Source organism: Calypte anna, chromosome 22 (assembly GCF_003957555.1).
Source record: "Calypte anna isolate BGI_N300 chromosome 22, bCalAnn1_v1.p, whole genome shotgun sequence".
NCBI lineage: Eukaryota > Metazoa > Chordata > Aves > Apodiformes > Trochilidae > Calypte > Calypte anna.
In genome coordinates this window covers 288174-309740 of record NC_044267.1, presented here as the reverse complement: position 1 = coordinate 309740, position 21567 = coordinate 288174, and the positions used below count along the sequence as shown (strand labels likewise).

Here is a 21567-nt window from a genome sequence, read left to right as displayed (position 1 = left end):
TTGTCATTTTGAAGGTGGAAGCAGTGAGCAAAGCGGGATACGGGTGCTGGAGGTGGCTGTGACAAGGTGAGCGAAGGCTGGTGGGCTGGAGGGGCAGTTACTTCTCAGGTGTTGTATTATTGGTTGGTCATGAGCATCCCTTGTTGTTTGGTTTTTTTTTCAGGTGCCCTCCTAACCTCATTTTGGCACCCCAAAAAGATGGCAGGCAGATGGGTGAGAGGCTGAGGTAAAGGAGCAGGAGATGGACATCACAGTGGCCTGGTTGTTGTTGGGGGCAATAACTCAGCGTGTGCCTTTTGCTTTGACTTTTGCAGGTGTCACACACAGTGCTGGAGTGACAAAGCCATGTCTTGAGGAACAGTTGGAGAAGGTGAGATGTCTGTGGGCTGGGTCAGCCACATATTAACATCAACTCTGTTAAATGTTTCCCTTATTTTTCAGGTGTTGTGTGTGCCACCTTTGGAACCGGATGAGCACTGAAGGTGAGCTGGGGTGGTAGAGAGTGGGTTCATGGAGCTGGTGCCTACTGATCAGCAGAACAGTAACTCTTTCTCTTGGTCTTTTAGATGCCCAAAGCAGGGGTGGCCACAGCATTCAGCTCTGGTATCATGGAGGTGAGTGGAACAGTGTGGGGCTCTTTTGAGGTGGTGGGTATAGTATAAGTGGTTGTTGATGGCTGAAGTGCACCTTATTGCTGACACTGTTTCTGATTTTCCTTTTTTTCTGATTGCAGGTGATGAAGAGGAACATGCCTGTCAGACTGAGTGGTGTTTTGCTGGACATAGATCCAAAAACACCATCCCTCAGAAAGGTTAAAAAGATGGCAAACTTCAGGTAACAAAATGGCACACTTCTGGGACTCATTTGTAGTTTTTTGCTAAAAATATGCCCGACTGCCAGTGAGTGGTTTTTTTATCAGCTTGTTTTCAGTGTGTATTGGGGTGTTCAGTTCTTGGCACCTATCGCACTGTTTGGTTTTTGGAGAATCTCATCTGACCCGTGGGACCAATCTAGTCCCGGTTATGTAAGGTAACAAGGGAGAAGTCTGAGTTTGCAGAAGTGAACAGCAGGCTGATTTGGAATTAACAGAAGAGGCTTTACAAAAGGTTTTGGATTACAATCCTCACAAATAAGGAGAAGAGGTCTCAAACATATCTGTAAACGGGTTACACAGAACTTGGACCCCAGGGGAGAAAGTTACCAGAAGCAGAAAACAACTCCACTTTGAGAGTTATTTGCATGTTTTGGGACTGTGCTAGAGCTAGAAGAACTCACAATAGGACATAAAGCAGCTCTGCCTGCCATAATTCCTATCATGCAATGGGTCAAATATATTCAAGATAGAGCCAAAGTAGGAGTCTATGGTGTGGCTCCCTTCCACTAGCAGCTAGCCACTGCCCCCCATGAGTAATCAAGAAGTAAACCCTGATTTTGCAGCCAAAAATAAATCTTGAATGAGGTTTGGAAAAAACTTGAGTCTATTAACTCATCCTGAGACAGCACATTTGGTTTACTGGGAGATCTACTGGGAGATAGGAGGAAAAAGGCTTGTGAAAGCAGCAGCTTACCCTCCCCATCCTGAGACATCTTTTTGAAACCATGAGAGAATGCAAAAGCAGCCAAAATGCTGAATTGTCCAGGCAGATATTTTAGGTAACCACCAGTAAGATGTCTAGGGCAAATAGTTGAGGCAGCCCCATGATCTGTGACTTGGGCCCCAGCCAGGCCCTGGTTTCAGTCATTAGGGGGCATAAACCCAGACATTTCCATGTTAAAAAAAGCACAAGTCCTTCGGATTAGCAGCAACAGGATACACGAAAAGCTGAACCCTTTCTGGGGTCCTCACCTACAGGAGGATGCAGCATGTAGGATTTCCCAGCTGCTGGGAAGGGTTCTCCAGGTTCTCAGACCAACCAGGGCTCCCCAGACACCACAGATCCAGACAAAGTCGAATCATTAGGGCAATGGGTGACACAGCTTTTTACTCACTGTTGGTGTGTGTGTGTAGTAACAATGAGGTGAGTTGCTGTGTTTTGCTTTGACTTTGCTATTGTACTTCAGTTTTGTTGTTTGTTTCTGCACTTGTTCTCATACCATTTAATACATCAGTAAATATAAACTAACTTCTTTGTTTATATATTCATATATAAATACATATATATATTTATTTATATTACATATATTAATTATATAATATATATTATTTATATATTATATATTATATATATTACATATATATACTATATAATTATATATATTAATTATATTTTTATATATTTATATAATTTTTTTTATTTATTATTTCTTAGGCTGAAGGACATCTCCCTCTACCAAATCTTTTGTCCCAGTGTCCCCCCACTTCTAGCAACTGCTCTAAGAAATGTTGTCACTCCTCCTTTGGCAACCAAGCTTTTTTCCTGCTTCTCTTCACTGACCCAGGGTCTGGACCACCATGGACAACCTGGTGTAGGCAATCCCAGAAGGACCACAGTGGTCCTCACCTCACCTTGAAGGCAACTCCCAGATGATGTCCCCTCAATGCACACCACTTACCTTTTGTCCTGGCATCCCAGGGAGACCTGGAAACCCTCTGTCCCCCTGTGACCCAGGGGTGCCAGCGATGCCACGGATGCCCTGGATGCCCTGAGCTCCTGGAGGTCCTGGGGCCCCTGTTCAGTGAATCACAAGGAATTCAGATCTTAGGAGGGGGTCTAAGTGCTCCCCTAAATGTCCTGGAGAAAGCCTGAGGTGTTTCCTTGAATTCCCATGGTCAGTACACAGAATTTGGGAAGGGGGGAATTTCCTCCCCCCTTCATCTCTGCCTTCTGCTCCCCCTCTTCCCACCCCTCTCCCTTTTTCCCTCTTCCCTCTATTTCCGTGCAAATAAGAATCAGAGTCCATTTTTTATAAGTTACTTGGCTCATGAAGCCTTTATTGCTTTAAAATATCATTGAATTGCTTACATTCTACATGGTCTATTTTTTACAATAGACTCAAAATTGTCCATTTTTATAAACACTACAAACACACAATTGCTTACACTCCTCAGGTTTCTATTTGACAATAGATTTAAGATTACCCATTTTTTGTGGAAGCATGGACAAACATACAACTGCTTCCATGGTTTGTTTTTACAATAGATACAAAATGGAACCCATTATGTCAGAACATGGACAAACACACAATCACATTCTGCAAGTTACATTTTTACAATAGATTAAAAGTTGTCCATTTTTCGTGGAAGCATGGACAAACACACACAGTTCCTTACCTTCTCTAGATTTTCTTTTCACAGTATTGTCATAATTGTCCATTTTTTGTGGAAGCATGGGCTCACACACAATTGCTTACATTCTACATGTTGGTTTTTTTTTTTTTACAGTATTGTCAACATTTTACATTTTGTTTCTAAACCTGCACGTACACAATATTCCAAGATTCCCCACCAGAGGCACCTGGTACCAGGACATAACACCATTTTTATTACCAACATTAATATCCCTTCCATAATCATTTGAAGAAGAGAGTGGATCAGGCCAAACTGTTTGTGTGAATTTACTTTATGTAGAATTAGAACTTGTAATATATGTTAATGAATTTGTGTTCATAACCAGTAGAATTCAGGGATAAACTAAGAAAGAAGTGACCAAAAGCAGATGAGACATGTGAAGACCCTAACGGGATTAACTTCTGTCTTGGATATAATTAGAAGTGTAAATTCTGGCACCACTGAGACAGCTGGGCACTGGGGGAGTGCAAACACCGGCACGAAAGGCAGGATGAGGCTGCCAGAACTAGCAGATAAGGGGAAGTTTTATTGCAAGGGTCCAATTATCCTCTATAACAAGGGGATGAAGTCATCAAGAGCAAGAAAGGTAAAAAGTTCAACCCTGAGGAAGACTTCATTACTTCATCTGAAGACCCCCAAAGACCCCCGAACACATCCCCAAAAAGACAACTCCGCCCAGACTCCACCTGTTATGAATATGTATGTAAGGATGATGTAACCTACCCTTTTACTGTATAAATATCCTAACCCTTTCCCTTAACCCTCGGAACTCTTTGTCCAGCGCTAGCTGGGGGTTCCCCGGATCCGAAAATAAAAACCTTTGCTGTTTAAAGACTCAAACTCTGTCTCTAAACAGTTTGGCTTGGCCTTTTTCGGCTTCACATTAAACCTCCCACTTCCCGAATCCTCAAATTCCATCTTCTCAACCACTGTTTAGGATTTAACCATCTAAGATTATTAACCAGCCATTGCCACATCTCATCTCGTGCAGACCCTCTTGTGTTACACTTGTTCCAACTCATGTTTTGGGGGATGTGGCTGCTCTTTGACCCATCCTAATCTCCTTCCAGATGAGCTCTTACATTGATGTGGACCACTCATGTCATGAGCTGTTCATTCCCAGGGCATTACCCCCAGAGCCCACGTATGACATTACCAATCGCACTGTAACATTCCATGTTCCTTCTTCACCCACCCCAGAGCCTCCAACTCTCACAATTCCCTCATCTGTTGCTCTTTGCATTTTCAGATCCTCACTCGCATTTCTCAGTGGAACTCATCATGACCATCACTGAGAGAACAGAAAATAATCACCACAACTCTCAGCCAAAGCATTCTCTCACTAATTAACCACACCAAGATTGCCTCAGTATCTTAGCACATTGTCTGCAGAATGTTATCCTTGCTAGAGAATCCAATACAAAAGTTACAACTACTCATTGAAGCTCCTCCAAGGGGGATTTTTCAAGCACAAAATCATGATTGTGGAGAAAATCTGGGGCTGTAGCATAGCACACATCAAACCCAAAAATATAAGACACAAGAAAATTCTCCATAATGCCAACTCCAACGTTTTATTCCACTCCACACCTCGAGTCCTGTGTCCAGTTCTGGGCCCCCCAGTTCAGGAAGGACATCGAGGTCCTGGAGCAGGTCCAAAGGAGGCAACTGGGCTGGTGAAGGGACTCGAGCACAGACCCTATGAGGAGAGGCTGAGGGAGCTGGGGGTGTTCAGCCTGGAGAAGAGAAGGCTCAGGGGAGACCTCATCACTCTCTGCAACTCCCTGAAAGGAGGTTGGAGCCAGGGGGGGGTTGGGCTCTTTTCCCAGGCAACTCTCAGCAAGACAAGAGGGCAGGGTCTCAAGTTGTGCCAGGGGAGGTTTAGGTTGGAGATGAGAAAGAATTTCTTTCTGGAGAGGGTGATCAGGCATTGGAATGGGCTGCCCAGGGAAGGAGTGGATTCTCCGTGTCTGGAGATCTTTCCAAAGAGCCTGGATGTGGCACTCAGTGCCATGGGCTGGGAACCACGGGGGGAGTGGATCAAGGGTTGGACTTGATGAGCTCTGAGGTCCCTTCCAACCCAGCCAATTCTATGATTCCCCATTCAGGTGTCCATGGCTGCTGTTATGTCATTTAGAGGGGACTTAAAGAAAACCCCAAACATCAAACAACAAAACTTGCTGTCCAACAGTAGGACTTGAGTCTGGTGAGGATGCTTCATCTATTTTGTACAAAAAAGGCTAATTTATTAGATACATTTCTCTTCACAATTAAAAATTACAGGAAGAAGTCGTTGGTATGGAGCAGTTGTATGGAGCAGAGCTAATATCAGTCATCATTAAGGCCCTGATTGTACTGAGTGTTTCCTCACAAACACAACCATACCAATCATGGATCCAATCATTCAATCAGATCCAATCATTGATCCAATCATTAAAATACACATAAAAAGAAGCAACTACTCTGATGGAGGTTAAGATGATTAAGCAGAATATGCATACAAAATTTAGTTGTTTAGCTGCTAGTGTTCTCTCCAGAAAAAGAACTGCAAACCTCTTGCAGGTTTTTGCAGGACAAATTTCAAGCAAGCTCTCAACTTCCTGCTCCTTCTCTTAACCTCTCTTTTATTGCTCTTGTAACATTCTGATATGATCCAATCCATTCTCATTTCTCAATTCCTGGACAAGTTCACAGGAAAGCACAGCTCAGACCTCTGTCAGAGCAGTATCACTAAAAAATTTTCTTCTATCTTCAAGTGGAATACATGACTTCAAAGTGATGGTCTTAAAACATTATTCAAAATAACACTTCAGTCTAATAACTAAGTGTCCTGGTTTGGGCCAGGATAAAGGTGGTTTTCTGTTTCTGTACTTTTGCTTTTAGCTAAATCTCTTGTAAGTAGTTGCACTTGCTAAAATTAACAGTAAGTTTCTCAGACAGTGTGTCTGTTTCTAGGATTGATAACACTTGATGTTTATAGTTACTGCTAGAGACTGGTGTGCAGAGCCAAGGACACTGCTCAGCTCTGCATGAAAACATTTTACCGTCCAGGAGGATACAGAGGTCCCACCAGAGCCCTCCTTTAGGGAGGATCAGACAAGATAGATGCCAGAACTGACCAAACAGAGTATTCCATCCCATATACGTCACACTCAGTATAAATTTGAGGCATCACGAGGGCCGAGCCAGATCTTTTCCGGATCTTTTCCTGCTTCCCTTCCTTCACTCGGCATCCTGGAAGGATCCTGTCCGTTCGTCTGCCTGTGGTCCTAATCCGTGCCAGCCCATATCTGTGTGTCCCTGCCTCAGGTTCCCGACTGCTGCCGACTCCAGGAGTCCAGCCTGGACTTTCCCAGGGCTGCCCTGCAGCCTCTGTGGTGATGTGAGAGTTATTGGGGGAAAGGGGGGAGGAATGTGGTTTCCATTTTCCTGTATATTTGTATAGATTTAGTAATTTTTTCCCTATTTACCATTACTGTTTCATTAAAGTTGTGTAGTTTAGTTTCCAACTCATAAGTCTCTCTCCCTTATTCTCTCTCCTTTCTTCATTGAGGGGAGAGAGAGATTAATAGAGAGCGTCTGTTATTCGGTTTAATTGCCGGGTCAGTGTTAAACCGTGACACTAAGTTCTCTACATTTATAATCCCATATCCAAAAGGAGGAAGAATAAAAAGTGCTATAGAGAGATCACAGACACTGGAAACCTCAGGATTATTGCTTTTGTTTTAATTAAGCCAGGCCTTGGTTCTGATAAATGATGGACAAGCCATAGCACAAACTGCATTTAAAAAATAGAGATCTGACCTTTTCATTTTCACTTTCGTGAAAACCAAACACACTGAAATGGGAAGAGGAAACTATTGATAGATGAAGATACAGAGAACCTAAAACCTCAAAAGTCAACACCTCTTCTGCTTTACCATTGTTACAGAATCCACATACAAAATTCCACAAGACCAGACATGAACATCAATTGCCAGGAGTGACCACTGAAAAGTTTTGCTGGCTCTAACATTGAGTAGTCACCTCGAATACACCACCCTCAGCAGCAACTCTCCCACTGTTGCTCAATGGGGCTCCCAGAACCCTACACAAACGGGATTGGCAAAAAAGATGTAAAGAGCGACAAATGAAAATTTTTGCTGGCCTTAACTGTCCCATTTAACCCTACCCACAGCACCACCAACTACTGAGCTATGAGTTTCTATTTCACCAAAAACCTCAAATATATCACCCCTTGGAGGCCACGCTCCACTGTTGCTCAGCAGGGCTTCCAAAACTCCGAACGAACGGGACTGGCAAACAAATGCAAAGAGTGACCACTGAAAACTTGGGCTGGCCTTAACCCTCACATGGAACCCTACCCACAGCACCACCAACAATCCGCCTACGGGTTTCCGTTTGACCACCAGCCTTGAATCTCCCAGCCCGAAGCGGCCATTTTCCCCTATTGCTGAATGGGGTCCTGAAAGTCCGAACAATCAGGACTGGCAAACAAATGCAAAGAGTGACCACTGAAAACTTTTGCTGGCCCTAACCCTGATATTTACCTCTACCTACAGCACCACTAAAAATCAGGCTACGGTTTGCGTTTTACCACAGACCTCCAGAATACGACCCCTCGGTGGCCACTCTCCACTGTTGCCACATAGGGTTACCAAAACTCTGAACAAGCAACCCTGCCAAAAAAACAGGCAAAGAGTGACCACTAAAAACGTTTCCTGACCCTAATCCTCACATGGAACCATACCCAAAGCACCACCAACAATTGGGCTACAACTTTGCATTTTACAAAAAACCTCAAGTACACGACCCCTCAGCAGCCACACTCCCACTGTTCCTCAACAGGGCTCTATGCTGGGTAGGGTTCCATGTGAGGGTTAGAGTCAGCAAAAGTTTTCAGTGGGCACTTTTCGAACTTGTTTGCCAGGTTGACAGTGAAGTCAGCTCCTGGTTTGAATCTGGGGTTGATGTTTTCCTCTCCAAATACAAAGCTGAAGTTTTTCTCTAGAAACAGTTTTTGAGAAAAACAAGTATCCAGCTCTGTTGCCTCGTAAGCATGAGGCACTTGGAGATGTTTCCTGATGCATGGATTTGAAAACCATGGTGTAAAATCATAGAATGGGTTGGGGTGGAAGGGACCTTGAAGATCATCCAGTTCCAACAGCCCTGCATGGACAGGGAGGGACACCTTCCACGACACCAGGTTTCTAGAAACTAGAGCAGAAAAATTTCTTCCCAGAAAGAGTGGTGAAGCACTGGAGGAGTCTGCCCAGGGAGGTGGTGGAGCCTCCATCCCTGGAGGTGTTCAACAGAGGGGCAGCTGTGGTGCTGGGGGAGATGCTGCGGTGGTTCAGGGGGTGCAGGGCTGACACTTGGACTCCATCATCTTGAAGGTCCTTCCCAGCCACTGTGATTCCATGATTCCAGGTGCCAACGCCTGCCTGGACACACCCAGCCTGCCTGCCAGGTGACAAAGGGACCCTTTGTGACCTCAGCTGTGACACCGCGGGTCCCGGGGTCCCTTCTGAGCGCCGAGGAGGCCCCGGCTCAGTGTCCAGAAGGACAGCGGAGAGCGTAGAGGAGAGCACAGAGCTGACAGGAGCCCTGAGCGATGTCTGCGTTCTCAGCGTTCGGGAGAAGCCTCCGTGGATCCCAAGAGGACCAAGGAGAGTTGGAGACGGTGCCTGGTCCCCGGGAGAGAGATGAGCCGGGGACTGGGGCTGGGTGGATGCCCTCGGGGCAAACAGGAGAGGACTCAACAGTCCTTGCTAGTTTGTCCAGAGGGAGCCTCTGCCCAGCCCCTGAGGGCTGTGAATCTCCCCAGGCTGCCCATCAGTCTCCATGCCCGGGAGATTCCCTGCCCCGTGCAGGGCCCATCCCAGCCCCCTCCCTCTCCCCACGCAGTCCCCTTGGCCCCACGGGCTCTCCCCCCATGCAGTGCAGCCTTGGGGCTGGCAGCACTGCCCCCCCCATGCCCACCCCCCATGGCCTCTCCTCTTCCCCCACTCTGCAGAGACCCCCGAGCCGGCCCCAGCTGGCCTGGAGGGGAGAGGAAGAGGAGGAAGGCCATCCCCCTGCCCCATCAGAGGTGTGCGAGGTCCAGCTGCCGGAGACAGGTGAGTGAGTGAGTGAGTGAGTGGCCTTTGGCTGCTTTGCTCTCCTCCTGCATGGCAGTGGTTGCTGGGCACATCCCCGGCCCAATTCCTGCCAGTCCCCTCTTTGGGTCCCCCCACCCAGGGCTGGCTCTATCCTCAGGAGCTGGCACGAGGCTGGGTGCCAGGTAGGGGACCCTTCAGCCTGTCCTGCCAGCACCTTCAGCTCACCCTCCTCCCTTGCTTTGTTAGATTCCGACTCTGGTTCCAGGAGCTGTGAGGATCTGCGTCCAGCTGAGGAGGGGGAGGGACAGATCCTTGTGAATGCTCTGGAGGGCTCAGCAGAGGTACCCACAGAGACTGGCACCTGCCCTGTGCCTGCTCCAGCTGCCCCCACGCTCAAGGATCCCTTCCCAGGAAGGGAGCCTTGGCAAAGGATCCGAGCCCTGCCAGGTGCTGAGCAGAGCTGTCAGCCCTGGCAGAGCCAGCAGAGCCCAGGGCAGAGCATTGGCTTTTCTTCTTGCAGGGCCGGATGTTCTTCACAGCCTCCCCCAGAGCAGAGGAAGGTCAGGAGGCTCTGGTGCTGATTGCCAGGGCAGTGGAGTCAGGCGTCAGCCCTTCCTCTACCAGGGTAAGGAGCCCCCAGGGCCAGACAAGCTCCAGTGCCCCCCTCACTCAGCCCTTCCCGCTCTCCTGGAGACTCACTCTGTGGCTCTCCCGAGTCGCAGTCCTCATGCCAGCTGAGGGCTGGAGAGCAGGGAGAGGCAGAGGGGAGAGCGGGGCTGCAGGGGAGGCTGTTTGTTCCTGCTGGGGACAGATGGGCCGAGGCGGTCCTGCAGGGTCCTGCAGCTCTGCCCGTCTCTCACCACTGTCATTCTTTCAGCTGCTGGGCTGCCAGGACCTTGAAAAGTCTTTGAGTGACCTGCACTTCCTCCTCCAGCACGTGTACTCTTACAACCACACGATGCAGTTGCTGGCACTCAGGGGCTTGGCAGCCCTGTCAAGAGATCCGCAGATGGTGAGGAGCGAGGTGGAGCCGCCTTGGCAGCCTGGGGCTGGGGCATGGGGGTAACGCGGTGGCTGGGGCCTGGCTGAGAGGAAGGAGGTGGCTGAGCAGGGGCCACAGAGCCCTCCCTGCCCTCCCCGGCTCAGAAATCAATTCTCTCTTCACACAGGCAGCAGAAATGCAGAGCGAGGCCCTGATGGAGCTTATCACCCTGCTGAGGATGCCACAGGCTGACAGTGAGGTCAAGGTGGAGGCCCTGCTCTTATTCAGAGCCCTGCTGGGCAGGCAGCTGGAGCAGAAGGAAGCCAGCCACATAGCTGTGATGGCAGCAGAAAGTCTCCCACCCCTCTTTGATGATGTAAGTCTGCTGTGGGACCTGACCCCGCAGAGGGGCCCGGGGCAAGGACAGCTGCCCTCCAGCCCAGCCCCGCAGGCAGCACTTGGGCAGGGCTGCTGCCCTCCTCACGGCCCTGGGCTCTGCTGGGAGGGCTGCTGGGCTCTGCAGCCCAGCACAGCCTCTCCTTGGCAGGATGAGGCCTCCGCTGCCCACAGCCCCACCACCCCGCAGCATCTCCCCACTCAGAACAACAGGAACCATGGGTAGGGAGAGGCTGCTGCTGCCGTCACCCTGACTTGGGTCTCTTCCTTCCTTTCTGCCTCCCTCCCTGCCAGGAGTCCAGCCAGGTGAGAGAGCTCTCCATGATCCTCTTTGGAGAGCTGTTGGGGGTGATAGTGAGGAGATACAAGAAAAAGGTGGAGGAGATGGTGCGGAGGACCCTGATCTCTCCCTTCCTTCGAATGAGTGACGAGAGCGTGGCTGAGGTACAGACTCCAGAGCTGAGCCTTCAGAGCTTTGCCCTTCCCTCTGCCCCAGCCCTGGCAGCAGCTCAGCAGCTCTTGCCCATCTCTCTGCTGCTGGCTGGCAGAGCGTGATACCTGAGCTGGTGGCTGCCCCGTGTCCCTGCCTCGGGCACTGAACACCCCCCCTTCAGGCTCTGTCCCCAGCTGCCTCTTCCCAGAGAAGCTGGGGACCCTTTGCAGCCTTCCCACAGGAGGGGGGTGAGAGGTCTCCTTCTCCCAGCTGTGGTGCCAGCTCCCACCCTCTGCTGCTTTGCAGGCCTCTGGCAAAGCCCTCCTCGCCTCTGCGAAGTTCCTGGGCTGGAGGAAGCTGAAGCGAGTGGTCAAGAACCAGGAGACGTGGAGGATTGGAGAGACCCTGGTGAGGACAAGCCCCAGGAGCCAGGGCCTTGGGATGCCCCTTGTGCCCAGGGTGTGGGTGTGCAGCTGTTCCTGGTTGGCCCTACTCCAGAGCAGAACACACATCCTGGAGCTCAGTGCCCCTTGCCCTTCCCTTTTTCCTTTCCATTTTTCCCTTTGCCCTTTCCATACTTCCCTTCCTCCTCAGCAATTTTCCCCTTCCCCTCTCAATGTTTCCCTTTGCCCTTTCCATTCTTCCCTTTCCCCTTTTCATTTTTCCCTTTCCCATTTCCATGTTTCCCTTTCTCCTTTCCCTTCTTCCCTTTGCCCTTTCCCTTCTTCCCTTTGCCCTTTCCAATTCCCCCATTCCCCTCCCTCAGGCACGCAGCCTCCCCAGGGGTTCTTCTGCAGACCCCTCGAGTTCCCCGCAGTCCCTGGGTGCTGCAGGAGCCCCCGGCCCACGCTCTGGCTGCACCTCAGCCCCCAGGGCTCCTGGCTGGCAGAAAGGAATGGTCTGGAGGGGAAGGGGTTGGGGATGGGCAGAGGGACTGCTCTGGCACACAGGGAATGGTCTGTGCCATCCCCCTGACCTTGGGCTCTCCCCAGCTGGAGCAGGAGAGGAGCTGGGTCTGTGAGTACGTGAGTTTCAGCAAGATCCGGCTCCGGGATGCTCCGACTGCTGTGAGATTGGCAGCCATCAGGTTCCTTGGTGAGCAACAGCCCCCGGGGACCCTCTTCTGGCTGCCCCGGGCAGGGGGCTGTGCAGTGCTGGGCAGGGGGAGGTCTGACGGGAGCTCTGTGCACAGGGGCTGCTGCACGGCGCCTGAGGAGGCATCAGAACAGTGTGCTGGGAATCTTGTATGGTGAGTGGGGTCAGAGCTGGGCTGGATGGGGCTGGATGGGGCAGGGGACAGAGCCTGGGCAGGGGGCTGCCATGCCTGGCCCATTCGAGGGAAAAGCCTCAGGGGAGGGGGAAGCTCTTGGGGGGACACTCTGGGACAGGCTGGGGGTTAGGACTGGAGGATCCTTAAGGTCCCTTCCAGCCCAAGCCAGGCTGCTGGCATTCCTGAGCAGCAGCTTCCAGCTGCTCCCTTGCTCCCACCTGCTCCTCCTGGCCAGGGAAAGAAATGGATGGGGCTGGCACGGGAGGGGCTGTGCTGACAGGGAGGCTTTACCACTGCTCTCTTTCTTTCTCTCCCAGCCCTCCAGTGCCTGCAAAACGACCTTGAGCCCTCAGTTCAGTCCCTGGCATTTCAGACCTTAAAGACACTGGAAACTCTGCAGCAGCGGCAAAGATCAGGACAGAGTCTCCGGGCTCTGTGCTGCTGCCTCTGATGTCTCGGGGACAATCTCCTCCTGCCATCTTCCCAGCGGCACCTTTACCAATGCAGCTGCTGTCCCCCAGACCCCCATGTGCCTCCCCAGGCCCTACTGGACTGTCCCGGTCCAAAGCAGTGCCTTCCAACCCAAACCAGTGCCCTCCAAGCCCTCCTCTCCACACCCAGGACTCCCCTCGGGTGACTCCTCAGGTTAAACCTCCCCAGTGTCACCAGGGCAGGGGACAGCAGCAGCGTGGGACTGAAGGTGCCAGTGCTGAAGATGGAAGATGTCATTGAGACCCCCCCTGACCCAAAGAGCCTGAGGGGGGCGGAAGGTCTCCTGGGGCAGATGGCAGCGTGTGAACCAAGGTGGAAGCAGCAGCCCGGTGCCATGGCCTCCTTCCCACAGGCAGCCCCCCGAGCCTGCTGAGCAGACACCATCACCCCTGCAGGTCAGCTCATCCCATCCCTCTGTACAGCCTGGCCCCAGGTGACAACCAGGTGTCCCCTTCTTTGGGCTGTCCCCCCAGAGCAGCACCCACGTTGGGTCACCCCCTCTGCCACTCCTCTCTGCGTCCCGCTGTCCCCAAGCAGCCACCTCCGGCGTGCTGCTGGCTTGCAGCAGGAGCCCGGGGAGAAGTTTTCCTTCCCACGGCTGCTGCCAGTGCCCACGCTGGTGCTGGGGGGTGCAAGGAGGCAGAGGGGAGAAGGGCTCAGGGTTTCAAAAGCTCCAGTTCACCCCAGCGCTGCTTTCTTGCTTTCAGGGCTTTGTTTGGCAGCTGCCAGGAGGAGAGGAAGATGGGGAATGTTTCCCTGGAACTTGTCAGCGTCCTCACTCAGCGTGGGACACTGGGACAGTCCTGCCATGTGGAACCCTTGCTGGTGGCAGCAGCACGGCTCAGTTTCACGGGCATCCTGACCCAGTGCTGCAAGCTCCTCCAAGCCAACAGTGACGGCAGCAGCCAGCTGGGACTTTCTGCAGGGGCTGAAAAAAGCATTAAACCTTCTCTTTCTTTCCTTAAGAGTCCTTTTCCTTGATGTGATTCATTTGTTTAAAAACCTATTCTTCCTGTGTTTCTGCCCCCCTATTAACTCCTGGAGTCACACCCTTTCTAACCTAAAAGAAGCCCAGACGGTGAAGCTCTGCCCCTCCTGCCATCAGGCAGTTGGAGCAAACCAGGTGGATGGGAGGGAATGGAAACAGGTCCCTCACCGGAGAGGCAAAAGAATCCCCTCCCAACCCCACCACCCCCCGGGTGCCCTTCAAGAACAGACATGAGGCCCTGGACTCAGAGAATCAGGCAGAGGACACTGTCTGGAAGGTCTCCTGTTTGCCCCCCATCTACCAGATGGGTTACAACTACAGCTACAAAGGAAAAAAGAAGGGGAGTTGGAGCTGGTGACTCCCTTCTGAGGGGAACTGAGGGCCCTGTATGTCGACCGGACCCATCCCACAGGGAGCTCTGCTGCCTTCCTGGGGCCCGGGTGAGGGATTTCAGCAGGAGACTTCCCCAGCTAATTCAGCGCTCTGATTATTATCCACTGCTGGTAGTCCAGGCTGGCAGTGATGACATTAATGGAAGAAGGAGCAAGACAATTAAAAAGGACTTCAAGACGCTGGGTCGATGAGTTGATGGGACAGGAGCACAGGTGGTGTTCACCTCCATTCCTGCAGTAGCAGAGATGAACGAGGAGAGGAGTAGGAAAACTAATCTTAACCAACAGGTGGCTAAGGGATTGGTGCCACCGGCGGAACTTTGGGTTTTTTGACCACGGGCCAAATTCCATCATACCCAATCTCTTCAGACCAGATGGGCTTCATCTATCCAGCAAGGGCAAAAGGACTCTAGCCCATAAGTTGGCGAGGCTGATAAGGAGGGCTTTAAACTAGGTTTGCAGGGGGATGGGGTTGAAACCGGGCTCTGCAGAAAGGTGTAGCGGGAGGAGCCCTTCTTGCTCCTAGGGCTGATCCTGAGGCCTTGGGGTTTAGCCCATTCCTGGACGATGTCCTAGGGCTGTTCCTGGGGCTCCGGGATCTACCCCTTCTTGCCTGCTCCTGGAGCTCCTCAAGCTGTGGACTTCTCCATCCTCACTGAAGAGTGAGAGCTCTCTCCATGGGTGTCAGCTGCTCTCTTATTGGCCCCCTGCTCCTGCACATGCTCAGGAGGGAGGCCAGACACAGGTGAACCCACACCCACTCATCAATAACTCAGGGCACCTGGTCCTGTCTCACTACAGAAAGGAGCCCAAGGGTGGACAGGCCAAGGTAAGAGCCAAATCAGCAGCCCAGCTGAAGTGCATCTACACCAGTGCACGCAGCATGGGCAACAGCACGAGCAGCTGTCCCGGTGTGCCGAAAGGTGAGCCGGCGGGGAAGACGACTGGTCTGGCTGAACAGGGAGATTTTGAAAGAAATGAGGGTAAAGGAGAGAGCCTACTGATTATGGAAAAAAGGGCTAACTACTCAGGAAGAATTTAGGAATAGAGTTAGGTTGTGTAGAAAGAAAACTAGAGAGACAAAGGCACAACTTGAACTGAAGCTCTGTGAAGGATAACAAGAAGTCCTTCTACAGATACATCAATACAGATACATCAAAGGAGGGGCAGGGAAAACCCCCATTCTCTACTGGACATGGTCGGGAATAGAGTTATCAAAGAGGAAGAAAAGGCCGAGGTATTTAACACCTTCTTTGCCTCGGGTTTCAACAGCAAGACAGGTTGTCCTGAGGACAGCTGGCTTCTGGAGCTTGTAGAAAGAGACAAGAATCTGAAGAGCCCCCCTGTAATCCAAAAGGAAAGAGTCAGTGATCTCCTGAACTGCTTGGATCCCCACAAGTCTATGGTTATGGATCAGCTGGAAGGCAGGAGGGCTCTGCAGAGGGACCTGGACAGACTGGAGAGTTGGGATGATTCCAATGGGATGAGGTTCAACAAGGCCAAGGGACAGGCCCTGCACTTTGGCCACAACAACCCCATGGGGAGCTCCAGGCTGAGCACAGAGTGGCTGGAGAGCAGCCAAACAGAGAGGGACCTGGGAGTCTGGATTGACAAGAAGCTGAAGAGGAGCCAGCAGTGTGCCCAGGTGGCCAAGAAGGCCAATGGCATCCTGGGCTGGCTCAGGAACAGCGTGGCCAGCAGGTCCAGGGAAGGGATTCTGCCCCTGTGCTCAGCTCTGGGGAGGCCACAGCTTGAGTCCTGTGTCCAGTTCTGGGCCCCTCAGGAAGTTCAGGAAGGAGCTTGAGGTGCTGGAGCAGGTCCAGAGAAGAGCAAGGAGGCTGTGAAGGGATCCAGCAGAATTGCTGTGAGGAAGGGCTGAGGGAGCTGGGGGTGTTGAGGCTGGAGAAGAGGAGGCTCAGGGGAGACCTCATCACTCTCTGCAACTCCCTGAAAGGAGGTTGGAGCCAGGGGGGGGTTGGGCTCTTTTCCCAGGCAACTCTCAGCAAGACAAGAGGGCAGGGTCTCAAGTTGTGCCAGGGGAGGTTTAGGTTGGAGCTGAGAAAGAATTTCTTTCTGGAGAGGGTGATCAGGCATTGGAATGGGCTGCCCAGGGAAGGAGTGGATTCTCCGTGTCTGGAGATCTTTCCAAAGAGCCTGGATGTGGCACTGAGTGCCATGGGCTGGGAACCACGGGGGGAGTGGATCAAGGGTTGGACTTGGTGATCTCTGAGGTCCCTTCCAGCTCAGCCCATTCTAGGATTCTATGATTCTATGACAAATTTCAAGATTTTTCTTTGACGTGGGATGATGTTACAAGAGCTAAGCAGTGACTTTGATATATTGGTTTTCGTATCGCTTCTCTATAGACCTAAGGCAAGTTTTGCAAATCAGCAGATCTAAACCGATGGCTGAAACATCTCCCCTGTCAGAAAGGATCTGACAAGCCTGATATTCCCGTATTCCTTTTTCCTGGAGTGTTTCTGGAAGCACTATGATATTTTATAGTTGTTTCCTTTTCAGCTTCACCCTAAATGCTTCCAAAAGCATGTTTCCTGAAAGAAAGGATGGCAGAGGGATGTCAGGCTATGCCACCTTCAAATGTAACAGCAACTGATGTGGAAGTTATTCTCGTCTTCTCTTTTACCAGAAGACTCCTTTTTTATTTTCCCAAGTTCAAGTGATGCTGAAGGATTAATCAGACTTAAGCATGTGCAGCAGAGCCAGCACAGTGCCCCCCTGATTGTAGAGAAAAGCTCCATCACTTCAAGTGCAACCTGGTGGAGCTGTGGTGTGAAAAGCAAAAATGAAAACTTCCACCTATTTCTTATCAGTCAGCAAGAAATTAAATGGATATGAACATTGCTTTGTAATTGGGTTTCTACATCAACTCTCCGTTTAACTCTTGTATCTGGGGGCATCTCTCCAAACACATTTATACACCTACTAAACAAGAGCCAGAGCTGCATGTTCTTTAGAAAGCATCATACTTTCAGGAATAAGGAGTTATTCCTCATCAAATGATCAGACTGTCAAATATGTTCAAATCACTGCAATGCATTTGTAGAAGCCTTGAAACCTGGCAAGGGCTTCTCTTGGAAGTCTCCAGTGATGTACAGAGACTGTCAGTGAGGAGAATCCTTTCTCTTGTCGCGCAGGAGCTGGTTTCAGAAGGACCTGTCCCTTGGGTCAGCAAAAGCAGTGGAACATTTGTGGCAGAGCAGGTCTCCCCCCATCCTCCAACTCAGTAGACAGTAACTTTGCCAAAGGGGGTGGCAGCTGGAGAGGAGTGAGAGTGAAGTCAGCTCCTGCTTTGAATCTGGGGTTGATGTTTTCCTCTCCAAATACAAAGCTGAAGTTTTTCTCTAGAAACAGTTTTTGAGAAAAACAAGTATCCAGCTCTGTTGCCTCGTAAGCATGAGGCACTTGGAGATGTTTCCTGATGCATGGGTTTGAAAACCATGGTATAAAATCATAGAATGGGTTGGGGTGGAAGGGACCTTGAAGATCATCCAGTTCCAACAGCCCTGCATGGACAGGGAGGGACACCTTCCACGACACCAGGTTTCTAGAAACTAGAGCAGAAAAATTTCTTCCCAGAAAGAGTGGTGAAGCATTGGAAGAGTCTGGCCAGGGAGGTGGTGGAGCCTCCATCCCTGGAGGTGTTCAACAGAGGGGCAGCTGTGGTGCTGGGGGAGATGCTGCGGAGGTTCAGGGGCTGCAGGGCTGACACTTGGACTCCATCATCTTGAAGGTCCTTCCCAGCCACTGTGATTCCATGATTCCAGGTGCCAACGCCTGCCTGGACACACCCGGCCTGCCTGCCAGGTGACAAAGGGACCCTTTGTGACCTCACCTGTGACACCGCGGTTCCCGGGGTCCCTTCTGAGCGCCGAGGAGGCCCCGGCTCAGTGTCCAGAAGGACAGCGGAGAGCGTAGAGGAGAGCACAGAGCTGACAGGAGCCCTGAGCGATGTCTGCGTTCTCAGCGTTCGGGAGAAGCCTCCGTGGATCCCAAGAGGACCAAGGAGAGTTGGAGACGGTGCCTGGTCCCCGGGAGAGAGATGAGCCGGGGACTGGGGCTGGGTGGATGCCCTCGGGGCAAACAGGAGAGGACTCAACAGTCCTTGATAGTTTGTCCAGAGGGAGCCTCTGCCCAGCCCCTGAGGGCTGTGAATCTCCCCAGGCTGCCCAGCAGCCTCCATGCCCGGGAGATTCCCTGCCCCGTGCAGGGCCCATCCCAGCCCCCTCCCTCTCCCCACTCAGTCCCCTTGGCCCCACGGGCTCTCCCCCCATGCAGTGCAGCCTTGGGGCTGGCAGCACTGCCCCCCCCATGCCCACCCCCCATGGCCTCTCCTTTTCCCCCACTCAGCAGAGACCCCCGAGCCGGCCCCAGCTGGCCTGGAGGGGAGAGGAAGAGGAGGAAGGCCACCCCCCTGCCCCATCAGAGGTGTGCGAGGTCCAGCTGCCGGAGACAGGTGAGTGAGTGAGTGAGTGAGGGGCCTTTGGCTGCTTTGCTCTCCTCCTGCATGGCAGTGGTTGCTGGGCACATCCCCGGCCTGATCCCTGCCAGTCCCCTCTTTGGGTCCCCCCGCCCAGGGCTGGCTCTGTCCTCGGGAGCTGGCACAAGGCTGGGTGCCAGGTAGGGGACCCTTCAGCCTGTCCTGCCAGCACCTTCAGCTCACCCTCCTCCCTTGCTTTGTTAGATTCCGACTCTGGTTCCAGGAGCTGTGAGGATCTGCGTCCAGCTGAGGAGGGGGAGGGACAGATCCTTGTGAATGCTCTGGAGGACTCAGCAGAGGTACCCACAGAGACTGGCACCTGCCCTGTGCCTGCTCCAGCTGCCCCCACGCTCAAGGATCCCTTCCCAGGAAGCCTTGGCAAAGGATCCGAGCCCTGCCAGGTGCTGAGCAGAGCTGTCAGCCCTGGCAGAGCCAGCAGAGCCCAGGGCAGAGCATTGGCTTTTCTTCTTGCAGGGCCAGATGTTCTTCACAGCCTCCCCCAGAGCAGAGGAAGGTCAGGAGGCTCTGGTGCTGATTGCCAGGGCAGTGGAGTCAGGCGTCAGCCCTTCCTCTGCCAGGGTAAGGAGCCCCCAGGGCCAGACAAGCTCCGGTGCCCCCCTCACTCAGCCCTTCCCGCTCTCCTGGAGACTCACTCTGTGGCTCTCCCGAGTCCCAGTCCTCATGCCAGCTGAGGGCTGGAGAGCAGGGAGAGGCAGAGGGGAGAGCGGGGCTGCAGGGGAGGCTGTTTGTTCCTGCTGGGGACAGCTGGGCCTCCCCCGTCCTGCTGCTCTGCTCCCCTGGGCCGGGGGCTGCTGAGAGGGAACCCTGCACGGGGCAGAGGAGCTGGCAGCGTGAGGGGCTGGGGCAGACACCTCCACAGCCCTCTGATCCCTGCTTTTCCAGTGCCTAGGCGAGATGGTGGGACGTCTCATCCTCTGCTGCGCCTCCAGCTCCACGGCAGCAGAGGCTCTTCAGCACCTCTTCGACATGCTGCATCGACAGCGCTGGGGAGGCTGTGGGCCAGGACCAAGAGTTCCATCTTTCCTCCACTCCTCCCCAGACTGGGTGTCAGCAGCAGATGAGATGGACACCAGTGGCCTTGCCAGGGTAAGGAGCTCCCTCCTTGCTGGGACCCTTCCCAAAATGCCCCTGCTGCAGCTTTCCTGCGGGCACTGCTGCCAGCACCGCCGGGCACCTCTTGCCGGGGCTGCTGGCACGGCCCAGCTGAGCAGCACAAGCAGGGCACTGACATCTCTTCCCTCCCTCCTTTCCCTTCTCCCCATAGGAGTTTGGAATTTACTCCTGGGCTGAAGAGAGGACAGGCCTGGTCCTCACAGCTATAGCAGCCCTGAGAGATTCCAGCACCCAGAGCAGCCAGGTGGCCTGCAGGCTGCTGGACATGGCCATGGGCGACCCTGGCTTCTGGCTGGTGGATGTAAGTGTCCTGGGGCTGCACTGTCCTGCCCATCACACCTTCCTGGTGCTTTTCCCTGCTCCCTCCCTCCCAGATCCCAGTCTCTTGGGCACCTGAAGCCAGGGCAAGGCAGCAGAGAGGGATGGGATGGGCAGGGCAGCAGTTGTAGTGGTGGCTGAGGAGATGGTTGCACTGCAGGGGCAGCACCATAGAATCAGAGAATCACAGAATCACCTGGGCTGGAAAGAGATCATCAATTCCAGCCCTTGATCCACTCCCCCCGTGGTTCCCAGGTCATTGCACTCAGGGCCACATTCAGCCTCTTCTTCAAAACCTCCAGGGACGGAGAATGCACCCCCTCCCTGGGCAGCCCATTCTAATGCCTGAGCACCCTCTCTGGGAAGAATTTCTTCTCTTCCGAATATTGAACCTGTCCTGGCAGAGCTTAAGACCCTGGCCTCTTGTCTTACCATCCTCACCCGTGTCCCCTCCAGGCAGAAGCGATCTTGAGGTGCATCCACAGCACCCTGCAGTGTGTGCCCAGGGTGAGAGCCCGGCACAGCCTGGAGTCACTGCTCTGGCTGCTGGCTGAGAGGAGCCCCGAGGATACGGTCAGGACTCTGCTGAGGATGAGTCCAGAGTGTGACAGGTAGGAGCCCCTCCAGCCCTGGGGACCTGCTCCAGAGCCCGGGCACAGCAGGGTGGCCGAGGCAGCCCTGCTAACGGAGCGCTCTGGCTTGCAGTGCTGCCCTGGCCATCTGGGAGGTGATGCTGTCCCCAGACAGAGAGACCCAGAGGATCTTCGAGGGGCTGCTGGGTGTGATGGAGGGCACCATAGCAGGCGTCAATATCTCAGCTGTGAGTGAGCAGAGCAGGTCTTGCTTAGGTTCAGGGCTGTTCCTGGCTCCCCAGGCAAGCAGAGGCAGCGTCCGTGCACTGAGAGCTGTCCCTGTGTCTTTTCGGCAGGCATCCCAGGTCCTGTGCAGGCTCAGGCAGTGGCCCCACTGTCAGGAAAGCCTGGGAGCACTCTTCCCCAGGCTCCTCATGGCCCTGACCAGCCAGCTTGTCAAGGATCCACAGATTCGGGGAGACGAGAAGCAGGTGGCAGTGAGGGCCGTGAAATCTCTGCTGTGCGCTGCTGGATGTGAAGAGCTCGTCCAGACGATGCAGCAGGAGGGCGGCTGGGACCTGCTCCTTGGAAGTCAGGCCCTCCAGAGAGGAGTCAGTTTGCTGGCCAGGTGAGAGCCCTTTTCAGCCTCGGCAGCCCCATGCCCGGGGGCAGAGAGCTGAATGGCAGCAAGGCTTTGCCTGC

The 21567-nt window shown here is 52.9% G+C and overlaps 1 long non-coding RNA gene across 1 annotated transcript; it reads left to right on the top strand.

The window, feature by feature from the left end:
* The first annotated feature begins 161 nt into the window (after positions 1-161).
* On the top strand, positions 162-485 carry LOC115599561. The gene is made up of 3 exons (XR_003988495.1): positions 162-226; positions 315-370; positions 442-485. It is a non-coding gene; the product is annotated as an uncharacterized LOC115599561 (long non-coding RNA).
* The last annotated feature ends 21082 nt before the right edge of the window (positions 486-21567 follow it).